Genomic DNA, 12,078 nt, shown 5'->3' on the forward strand with positions numbered 1-12,078 from the left:
TGAAGTAATAACAACTAGTAAAGTCATAGTAAAGTATCTTTTCATCAGCTCTGTAATACAGGCAAAAGGCATTTGTCCTGCTGCCCAAGAGCACACCTGTGGCAATCAGCAGCGTTTGCTCCTACAGCAGCCTACTTTTGCCCCCATACAGATCCAATGCAAAAGTCTGCTCTCTTCGGGTGGTCTATCTTCTGTTGTGTTGTGTAACACAAGTACTCAAAGGTGGCCCCCATCAGGGGGTGTCACTCATTTCCATGGCATCATTTCAGACAACTGTGGGAAAAGCACCCATTAAATTCAAAAGCTGTCAGCACCCAGCTGTTGACTGCATAGCCATCCAAGAAGTTAGGCTCCCACTTTATATTTTCTTCTTTGTAATGTATGATGGATTTTAGTATTTTCGCCATGTACATAAGTTACTGAATAGAAAGAGTGTAATATTTCTTTCTCCTCTGATGACCTCTGGGTGGAAGAGCATTACCCTCTTAAGTTTAAGGAGCATAAACAAGCATGTGGACGTGCATTATGTGGTACACTGAGAGCATGTATACCCTCCCATTTTCATCACTCTTTCTGATAAAGCATGTGACAGATCAGCACCACAATCTCCTTCTTCTGTGAGCCACAGGCTCCCCTCAAAACTTTGACATCTTGATAGCAATAACAACTCAGCTCTTTTTACAGGTCAAACATATCCTCCTGATTAGCTGCATGCCATGCCAAGAATTGATCAGGGACCTGAGGGCACTACTAGGCCATAATCACCACAGCCTCACCTGGGGCCTCCACTCACACCTGTGGCCCAGGGCTGGGAGATCAGTCCCTGCCTGAGCTATATGGTGGATTTGCCTGTCCCAGGCTCTGTTTCTGGAATGCTGTTTGAATTTCCTGGCTTGATCTTGGACCTGTCTTGTTGCCTTCCCTCTGCCTGATGGTCACAGCACAGCCAGTGCCTGCTCAGGTCAACTGGTCACTAATTTCTTGATGGACAATAGTTTTTTGGTTAGGTCCACTACACTTACCTTAACCTGTATACAAAGCATGAAAGAGAAATATAAAAAAAAATAAAAATGCTAAGGCTAGTTGCCAACCACAACAAAGCTCCACTTCTTATGGTACCTACACATAATAGTTGTTTTTTGGAAGTGGTGAGGCACAAGTCACATGAGCATTTTTAACCACTCTACAATGAAATAATCTGTGTAACAAGTGTAGTTTGTGGCTGTTGGAGAATCGTGTTTTCAGGGGGTTTACATTAAAATCAAACCAAGAAAGGAACTTCATATGCCAGCCTGAAGCAGTGTGAAGGTCAATACCCTATAAAAAAACAAGCTCAGAGGCAAGTGTGAAAGCTGTCATAATTTGCATTAAATGAGTTTGGGATAGTAATTTAGGAAAAGATTGTGGGAATATGGGAGCCTGTTAACTGATAAGATTTTAAGTCATTATTGGGTGCAATGACAGCTAACATGATGTCCAAGGTTTAGATGAGACTAAAATCACTTTCTGTACAGGCTATTTGATAGCAATATACATACTTACCAGACACTTGAAATGAGAGAGGCCACAGTAACCTTGCTGAATACATTTCTTCTCAAATTTTATTTTGAAATCTCACATTGCACTTTAACCCTTTAGTGTCAGTCTTAGACTTCAGGAACACAAACTGAACGTGAGCATGCAGAGGCCAGCATCATGTGCTCAAAAGGGATCCATACAGCAGTCCACTTGCACATGTTTATCTTTCATAGCATGGGAGATGATCATCACTATATCCTCATTTCTGTAGTCTATCAAAATGTTCACTTCTTATTGGCAATAACTCAGTTCTTCTTTCAAGTCAAAAGTTTTCTCTCTAGTTGCTTTGTGCCATTCCAGGAACTGTTTTTTTTCTCTTTGGGCATTGATCAGTGGGCTTTAGCTTCTTGACCCAAATGCCTTCCTGAAACCCTAAACCTATAATAATAAAAAACAAAGAAATGGGTTCTGGGATATTAGGGTTTGTCATCTGACAATGTTGAGAGCCCAAAGCCATTTTTCCCTGCACACATCATCTTGATATATACTAACACATAGCAGATTCTCAAACAATAGAATATCTCTTAGCATGACTTTCCAATTCATGGAGCACCCCCTTTGTGTGAAACTTTGTTAAAAGTTTAAAATTTTAAAAGTTTTTGTAAAACTTCTACATCTTTCAGTTCTGTCACTGCTTAGGGCTCTGTGAGACTACCATCAAAACTGAGATTACTGTCTCTGTTACTTAGATTACATAGTACTGTTTCTTGACAGTAATCTTATAACTGAGGATAGACTGTGTGCAGCATCCCCAGCTGCTTTTAGAACAGCAGTAGTCAAAAAAAAAAAAAAAGTGGATTAAAAAAAATGTTTACTGACCCATTTTAAAAATGTCCCAGCATTCAGATTGCTTAAATTGATTGTGGGGGAATATAACAAATCATGCATGCTGACAGCTTCAGGCCAGAGTAGCTCAGAAATTCCAGGTTCAAAAAATCTGTATAAGCAGTTGGAGATTTAACGTATTTCCCACCCACCCCACCCCTCCACAATCACTTCATAATTATTGTGAAACAATACCTGAACAAAATTACCAAATCTGTATTTGTCTATATGTTCTCTAACCATAATAACCCTACCTGTAATAACAATAATAAACAGCAATTGTGGTGTTTTGATGAGATTTTTAATTATGGCAAGAATAAAGGTGACTTCCTTTTTGTCCATAACAATACCTCTAGTGGAACAACAAGAGGTGGGAAGGATCCATCAACCCATGCTGTGAGAATGTCCCCATCAGAAGGGTACTTCTCTTCTTCATGTAAGGGGCGGGGGCTGGATCAAGCATCTGGTGAGGCTGCTGCAGCTCCCTGTTTGATTCTGCAAATCCTGAGCCCTACCCTGCAAGAGGAACTGAGAAGTGTCTGTCTTGTACTAGTGATGCAAACCTCCCCACACAGCATGTGAGAATCATAAGCAGACCTCTGAGCCCAGTAGGAGATGACTGAAAAGTACAGCAAAGGTGGTGAAGGGCAGCAGGTGTCTGAGGGACGTGCAGGAGGAAGGAGCAGGTGAAAACAGCTGAGGCTACTGTTCAAGGCTGCCTTGAAACTATGCTGAAACCGTAGGTTGGGTCTGCAAGGGGTGTGAGAAGAGAGAGAGGGACAGAGACCTGCCACAGTAGTTCTTCCACTGAGTTGGGGTACCTCAGAATCAGGTACAGATTTTCTGTATCAGGCACAGAAGTTGCTTCAGATTTTCTGTATCAGGCACAGAAGTTGCTTCAAGGAGCATGGTAGTGAAACTTTGTTGTATGGCCAAGATACAAAACACCAGTTTTGGTGTTTTAGTGGAGTTTTATGTGCTCTAGTGAGGAAGGATGGCTGGAGTGCACCAGCACGGGCAGCCTTGTCAGTCTGGATAGGAAGACAGGTGCCTGAACATGTTTCTAGCCGCTGCATTATTGTTTCTCAGGAGACAGCACTCCAGTCTGTGAAGTAGCTGGTTCCTATTCAGCCCTAATCCCTGGCAGCTGCTGCATCATCTGCTGTAGTTGCCAAGGGAGACTGTCATTTGAGGAGACGGTAGCTCTCCACCATCTCCAAAGACATGTGTTGTGTTTCAGCAGTGGTTGCCCATTCTCACCAAGCATCTGATATTAGAAAGGGTCCATGTTCCACCCCCCCAGAAAAAGTGTAGAAACTTCTCTTACACTCAGTGTAGTTCTATTCTGGCCCACAATTCACTGACGGTTGGGGCAGCAACAGCAGTGGATATCTCCAGCATCATCTTTCCTAAGAGTTTTGTCAGCTGGGATACCATATCTAGAAGATGTTTCTAAGGGGGGGGACTGTTTATGTTGCAGATCTGGGCTGCCTAAGCAGCATGTACCAACTTCCACTTCATTCTCTTACCCAAACATCAGCAGCTCCACATAGTGCAATACGAGGAGACCAGGCCTAGTAGCAATGCAAGCTTTTAGTTCATCCTAGCATCAGGTGGAAAATCATTCATAGTCATACTTCTCCATCACGTATGCTCAGGAAGATTCATTTGATGCTACATGCACCTTCACCCCCCACATACACACACTCCTTGTCCATTTTCCCACACAGGGCCACCAAAACTGGGGCCTTCGTTTCTCCATGGTCCCAGGTGGCTCTGAGCTGTTTCTCTTATCAAAGGCTCAACAACACAGCAACCTCTGGCAACAGAGCTTTAACAACAAGAAGCTAGGGGTGCTTTTTTCATGATGTGTTTGTCTATTTGGGCACACAAGACCAAATGGAAAAGATCTGGAGGACTGAACCAAAAGGATTGTGCCATGATAGCATGATCTTTTTTTATCTTGGAAACTAGGATCTTTCCATCAAAGCATGCCTGGGGACATTTGTAGGTGCAGTTTAAGTCATTAATACAGTCACGGCCTAAGTGCATGTACACCAGACTTACATTTAAATCCACAGCAGGGATCAGTACAGGGACCTATTTTGTTCAATATGTTCATCGACAGTTTAGAGAAGGAAATGCACAGTGAAGTCTTCAAGGTTCTGAATGACAGTTCTTCAGAAGACCACAGACTGGTTTAAGTGTTGGGATTGTTTGTGAAAATGGCCATCATTTGCTTCCTGTTTTTTAACCAGCTTTAAAACTTTAAGAGAGCCTTTCCTCCAAACCTGTGCCAACTTCCTTTGTATCCATATGGCTGTCTCATACTCCATTTATCCCATACAGACACATAAATAGGATCCTGAAGGCAAAAGAGCAGAATAGTGTTATCTGTTAGGTGCTAACATGCACCCCACTGCACAATCCCGCCATCTTGCCCCTGAGTTGTACCAGTCAGTTCTCAGCTCCTTTCCAGTTTATGTAGCTTTTTCAGACAAAATTATTCTCCTTAAATTTTTGGTTATGTTTACTTCTCTCAAACAGGCATGTTTTAGCAAGTAAGATATTTAGAACTATCTTCAAAATTGCTCAGTTCTGCCCTAAATACAGACTCAACCTTTTGATGATGCTAGAGTTACCACAAAACTACCTTGTTCTAATTCAATGAATTTTGGCCACAGCTCTTTAGAAGCAGAAAGCTGTCAGTGAGTGCTTCTCCTTCCCTTGTATTTCAAGCTTGCCTCTTTTTAGAAGAGGTTATATGTACTTATTTGTGAAATCTTTTCCATGATGCTCCAGGTTGGAGGTCATTGTCTGCAGCTCAGTCCTAACTGCTTGAAAATTGAAGTATTAATTTTCCATTCTCTAGAGCCTCACAGACAGCAACTGGATCGTGAAAAAAACAACTATTGCTTCTGACTTAATTTTCCAGGCATACATATCACCCACAAGGAAGCTTGGGGCTAAGTGCAGTGAGACTAAGTTATTTGTCTTACTTCAGGGACATATAAACAGATCCACTGTGATTTATTACTACTGACAAACTAAATGAAATAGATAGGGAATTTCCATCTATGAGGTACTAAAAAGTGCAGGAACAATGCACCTATGTGTGAATAATAAAATTATCTATCAAGATAGACTGTATGATGTAAAGGCAATTTTTTATTCAGTACAGTTAAAAAATCCAAATATTTTTTTTTCCAGATACTTTTGCAGAGTAAAAGATTCAAAAATCAACAAAGAAATCGGTCTTTATCTTGATTATCACCTACATTTTTGACTGGATTCTGTTGTGCTGAACAATCCCATTCTTAGCTCAAAAATAACATTTACTTTCTTAAAAGAGTTTGCTAGCAAGATGGCATTGAACAATTTCTCGCCTAGTTCATCACTGTCAATATACAGTATTTCCTCTGGTATTCTATGTCTGTTCATATTTTTCATCTCTATTATTGCCTTCTCTTTCCTCTGTGTACAGATGCTTTGAAAAATCTTCAAGCCTTGGACTATGCTTTCAATTTAGGCATCTATGTGTTTGTACCATTAGTTTAAAATGAAAAATATTTGCTATGGTTTATTTGTTTCTTCATCCTTCCTGTTTATATGCAAATCCATCAGAAAGTGTGATTGTTTTTGGAATACATTTTAACTCTTTTCCAGGTGTATTTAGTAACTTTTACCCATTTAAACATCTGTTTTTCCTTTTCTAGCAGGATCTAGCTGACATGTTCACCAAATGAAGTTGTCTTCTCTTAACCTTTTCCATGAGAAGGTGGTGACAGAGTAAAGGCGCACAGCTAAAGACTTTGGAACTATGAACTTAATTCTTGCCTCAAAGGGTGCTTCCAGCCAACCCACCCATCCACAGATCCTTTAGATGACACCAGAAGACACTAGAGGTAATGCTACATGTAATGGTATGTAGACTTTGGCTACAGAAACTGGATGTGTTTCCCATGCTGGTCCAAAGAGCCATTTGGGCATGGGTCTATCACTGATTTGTTATCTTTAATCCCTTTTATTTCTTCCTCCACCTATGTTACATCCACTTTCCAATACCAGACGTCACCCTTACAAATTCTCTGAGCCTGTCTGTGATGCTTAAGTCTTAGTCTGACTGCATTCTTGTTCTAAATGACAAGAGAAGAGATTTCCAGGGGGCATAACTCAGACATCCAGACTAGGAACAATGAATTGCAGAGAAAAGCTTGAAAATCAAGACACTTGTGCAAAATCTAGGCACCAAACTACAAAATGCATAATGAATTTTTCATCTCTTTTTAGACCCTCCTGCACTCAAAGTGATGGTTTTTTTTTTGTGTGTGTGTGAAGCTCTGAATACTGTTAAGGAGATCAGAAGCCTGAAACACAAAATCCTAATGCTTCACATTCACAATTGGCAGGCTGGATTTTGTGGACCACAGCAATTCCCTTATTCCCCCCAGGTAAAGGACAAGAGAGTTCTCTCCCCAGGAGAGCGTGTGGGGTAAATATCACTTCTGCTCATCTCCTCCTCAGTCACTGCTTGCAGTGCTAGTGAATTCACTTGTACTGACTACCTGTTGTAAACCAGTGTGTGTAGAGCCCTTACCCAAATGTAGGTGCTGCACAGCACCTATGTGACTGCACCACCCAAGGAGCAGCAGGAGTTCAAGCCCTATCAAAACAAGGGATAAACACGAATCTCACCCTGTGTCCCATGTTCATATAAACAGGAGCAGGGCTCAGGACAGTTTCACAGTTCTTTTTACCTTGAAGGTAAGGGTCATTGAGAGAATGAGTGTGCATTTGTGTATCATGTGCTCAGACAATTGAATCTTTACACTGCCGTAAATTATCATTCTTTGTGTTACAGAGCATTTTAGTTGTACCAACGTACAACTGCTGTCACTTTAAACTCCTTGTTTTGTTTTAATGGGATGTTCAGAAGAGGTATTAACTACACTGCCATGACAGATACCCAGGCAGACTATGGCGTGTAGGTGTTTCCATCAAACAGAAATTTCAGTCTGTTAGATTGGTTACATTCCAACTAGTTAAAAAAAAAAAAAAAAAAAAAGGAAGGAAGGAAGGAAATGTAAAAAGATGGTGTTCTGTCTGCTCTAACAGAAAGAGGTTGTTTTCATACAGACAGCACAGCTGGAAGGGAACATATCCCACTCTGCCAAGGGGCACCATCACCAGCGTCACCTTATACAACAGGAAGCACCGTGCTGGCTGGGGTTATTACCGGAATGAAATGTCCTATTACCTGGTAACTCCCTACTTGTAAGGCATTGTCTTAACCAACACCCACCTGTAGCTGGAGTCCCAAGCAGTGAGGAGCTCACTACAGATGCTGCTGTTGAGGAAGAGGCGCAGTTCAGGGCTAGACGAGGACTGCAGGTAAGTAGGCAACTTATGAGTGCGAAAGAACTTTTGGTCGGCAAGGGGACTGCACGTGTCAGGCCTCACTTAAATCACAGTTATAAAACACTTCAGAGCTTTTTTGATAGGATATCGAGGGAGTTTGCTGGAAGAAATGTCCGTCAGGATGCATAATCAGTAAATCCCTGGATAAACTACTAATTCCCAAGGTTTTACATGTGGCTAGTTCTGTAGATTCAGTTTTTATTACGCTTTTTTTTTTGTCTGAATGTATATATTAAAAAAAAAAAAATGCAACATTACATTAAAATCTCTCTTTATCTTGGTAATAAATACACAAATGTAAGCTTAACTCTGATTAATACCACTCCTCAGCTTGTCATGACAAATGAAACTTTTAGGTCACCTGCAGTCATGGAAGTTGAAAATTAGTTGTGGATATGTGGATGTCTGGCATTTATGCTAGTAAGTAACTGAAGTAACTGAATGCTTCTTTATGTTGCTCCCAGTCATCTTTCCTCACTGAAGAGTAAAAAGGAGAGGTTGTTGTGGTCCTTAAGAAGTAGAACATTTTGTTTTAATATTGAATAATACAGTTTTTCATTATTCTGCTATTTTAAATGTTTATTACTTCACAGTTTTTCATTTCCCTCTGAATTAAAAAGGAATCCCTCAACTGGCCATTAAAATCTTATTTTCTTGCCAGTTTATTATATATAATCTCTTCCATCTATGCCATCTTCATAACTAACAGCATACATTTGGAATCCCTAAGGACATTTAGGGAGAGAGTGTCGGAGTAGACACTGTTAAGCATTGTCCTAGAAATGAACCATAGCTTTTGCATCAGACGTACGGAATAATTCGTCCCTTGCGGATAAATAATAAAGACAGATAGGCAAAGTCAATTTCTGAGCATTTCTGTTTGTGTGCTGAACAGTTGGACTACTTCAACCTAATAAAGTCATAGCTTAATAAAGTCATACCAGCTGTAGTAACTGATTTGAGAGACAGACAGAACAACAAATGGAACAGTAGTGGAAACATACTCTACATTTGAACTCCTCCACTTTGAACTGCTATAAACACACAAGTTCATTTCTGTTTTGCATTCACATAAAACTTCAAGTTTATCCTGGGGTCTAGTTCCAATTCACTACAGATATTTTTACCAGCATCGCAGTCTTTTGACAGTGTACAGAGAAATATTAACAGCATTGTAATTTCCCATCCTTTTTTCCCTAAATCAGACTGCAAATTATCCATATGTATTCAATTTTAGGAGGGGAAAAAAGGTGATTTCTCTTTTGCTTCCTGATGGACCGCCTTCATGATGGCAAATGCAATTGGGGCCTATTTTAATGCAGCTGTAGTAACTATCAAGACAGAAGACATTTCCTTTTTGTCCTTCCTAAGGTCAGCAGTTTAAGAATCTCCATTTTATAACCAGCATTTATCAAGCTGATCATTCATAGACAGACGAACACTTGGTAGAGGAAACAGAGGAAGGAGAGAGTTTTGTACTGCCAAATTGCAGTCAGCTATGTACAAGGTGCTGGCTATATGCACAGAGGAGAGTAGTGTGCGCAGTACTGTTTCAGACGTACATCGGCATATGTAGAGGTGACAGGCGAATCAGAAACCTGGTGCTCTTTTCCCCACCCAACTCTATAAAATTTCCAGTTGCTCTCCAGTAACATCCTAGACTGTGGGCAGGTTAATCAGAAGGTGACAGTAGCTGCCGGCAGGGGACAGAGGAAGTCATTGGGCTTATTTTGGGATGACGTGGACACTGCTCAATTCCTCATATATAGAGAGAAAGAAACAGGCTGGAAAATCACATCAGAGAGTTGCCACACCACACACACTCTGCAGTCTGCTTTCTGCAGGTGATCAGTGTGACACCACTCTCTGCCCCTAGGTCAGATATCACTGACACCAGCATTTTGTAGGCCATTCTATGCGGAGTTCTCCTCCAGGAAGTCCTCCTGGGACATGGTCTATTAAAGAGTCATGTGAAAGAGAAAAATAGAAGACTGAACCCTAGTAGTTACACCTAAGTGTGCCAGGAGCAGTGGTCATCCCAGGGCAATACTTCCCAGCTCGAGGTTACAGAAATTATAACCTGACAAAAGGGCAGCAGATTGGCTTTGAAGTCTGCTGTAATCTGTAAAATAATTACAGATTGTTGTGCAGGCTACAGTTACAGTAGTTAAGACTGAGACCTCTGCTATGATTAGGAGACACAATAATTTGTGTTCAAGCATTTTCTTTTTGAAGCACCATAGACACTCTAATTAGGTGCTGAAATAACAAAAATGTCAGCAAAGCTTCAGTGTTAGCTAGAGTAGCAAGCAGAGCAAGAAGCAGGTGCGACCAGCAGAGCAAGCAATGAAGCAAAACAGGAGCAAAACAAAGAGAACAGAAGCTGCTCACAGCACAGTCTCCACAGCAGATCTTCAAGCCGTGACTGTCAATCTGTAAATATAATTGTTGCACAAAGAACAGCCTTCCCTTTATTTTGAACTGGATTCCTGCTAGCTTTAGTAGTTTAGGCCTCTAGTTTTTGTATTGCAAGGCACTGAACAGTCAATCCCTATCCATTTTTCCGTATGTTACTCGTGGATTTGTAGACCTTTGCTATATCCCTCCAGCTTGCATGGTAGGTGAATACATTTATATTAAGAAATAACGGCATTTTTTCCTAAAAAAATCACATTTGATGTGCTTTTTAGACAGTTACTGAGCACTGAACCAATACCTTCATGCACAATCCTACCATTTTACCCTTCAGTTGTACTGATCAGCTCTGAGCCCATCATTTTACAACTAAGCTATGTATATCTTCCCCTATGCACATCAGTTTACGCCTACCTCTATTGAATTTCATCTGTATAAGTTTATTACAAAACAGAGTGGCTTGGAATTGTCTTTCAATCCTTCAAAGCATGCTCTAAAACTTACTATTATGAATAACTATTTACTATCTGCAATTTTCTTACCTCATTGCTCATCTCCTTTTCTGGTGAGCAGCACAAGTCTTCATAGATCCATCGGTGATCTCTCTCCCTTTTGCCAGCCCTAATGATTTACTTTCTATTTCTTACCTTTTTTAACCAACTGTATATTGTTGCCTAGGCCTTCTGTCTTACTTTGCGACTAGCTAGTTTTCTTTTAAGGTTTGGTGAGGGACTTTCTGCAAAGATACTGATCTGTTCCACACATTTGATGCTCTGGAAGCTCTTATGGACCACATCCTCCAGGACATACAGCTTCCTGCTGATGACAGGCCTTACGTGCTGAAAAGATTACTCAAACACAAGCAACAAACCACTTAAGAAGCACCAACAGCAGAAACAGGTGCAAAAGAAAACAGAGACCTGCAGCCTGTTGCAAAGTGAGGTAAACAAATGTTCAGCATGCAATACATGTTATCCTCATGTGGTATGTGAATAGGTATGTGCAAAATCTGTAGGGCATATTGAGACAAGGAGTTCTCTATGTTCATATTATGCTATATGAACAAAGCTGGTCATTCATAGTGGGGAGCACTGGGGATAGACTCAAATCATTGTGACACAAGCCAGTCTTTGGCAAATGGTCAGGGATCACTCTGTAGTGCGATGCAATAACTCTACATATGTGTGCATGCACATAGAATAATAACAACATGTAAGTATGCCCAATATGTACTTTAAATATTGCTTTTTAAAAGAAATATCTAATCACTTGATAGTTATTACTTATTAATTGATTAATAAGTAATAGCGTAATATTAGCAAATATTTGTATATTAAATTATTCATTTTTTTTAAAATCATTAAAAAATTACTCTGTCAGGAACCTCCATACCTTCTCATATCTAGCTTGCTCACCTTACAGAAACTGTCAAGACTCATAATATCATATAAAGATTGCAAATGCCAATGCAGGAAGGATACTTGGAACCAAAGAGCAGCTTCTCATCATGTATGAATGAATTTAGAAAACCCAGGAAGTTAATTTCTGTTTTTATCCTCCTAAATCCAACTGCTTCAAAGTTCCCAAATTTTGGAGTTCATGGCAGTCACTGTTGCCACTGTGAGGAGTGTGCTGAAGAAAACAGAAAAGAGAAACTTTTCATTTGTCATGGATTACCCAGATCCTCATGTATTTTATAATAAAAAACAAACAAAATGACAGAAAAAAAAAAAAAACTTTTTTTTCTTTCTTCTTGAAAGAAAAACAATGCATTGAAAGAAACTTAGAAACTTTTTTTTTTTAAACAGTGTAATTCAAGTTATGTGGTTGTTCCAAACAAGA

This window comes from Anser brachyrhynchus, assembly GCF_964034855.1.
Source record: "Anser brachyrhynchus genome assembly, chromosome: 2".
Taxonomy (NCBI): domain Eukaryota; kingdom Metazoa; phylum Chordata; class Aves; order Anseriformes; family Anatidae; genus Anser; species Anser brachyrhynchus.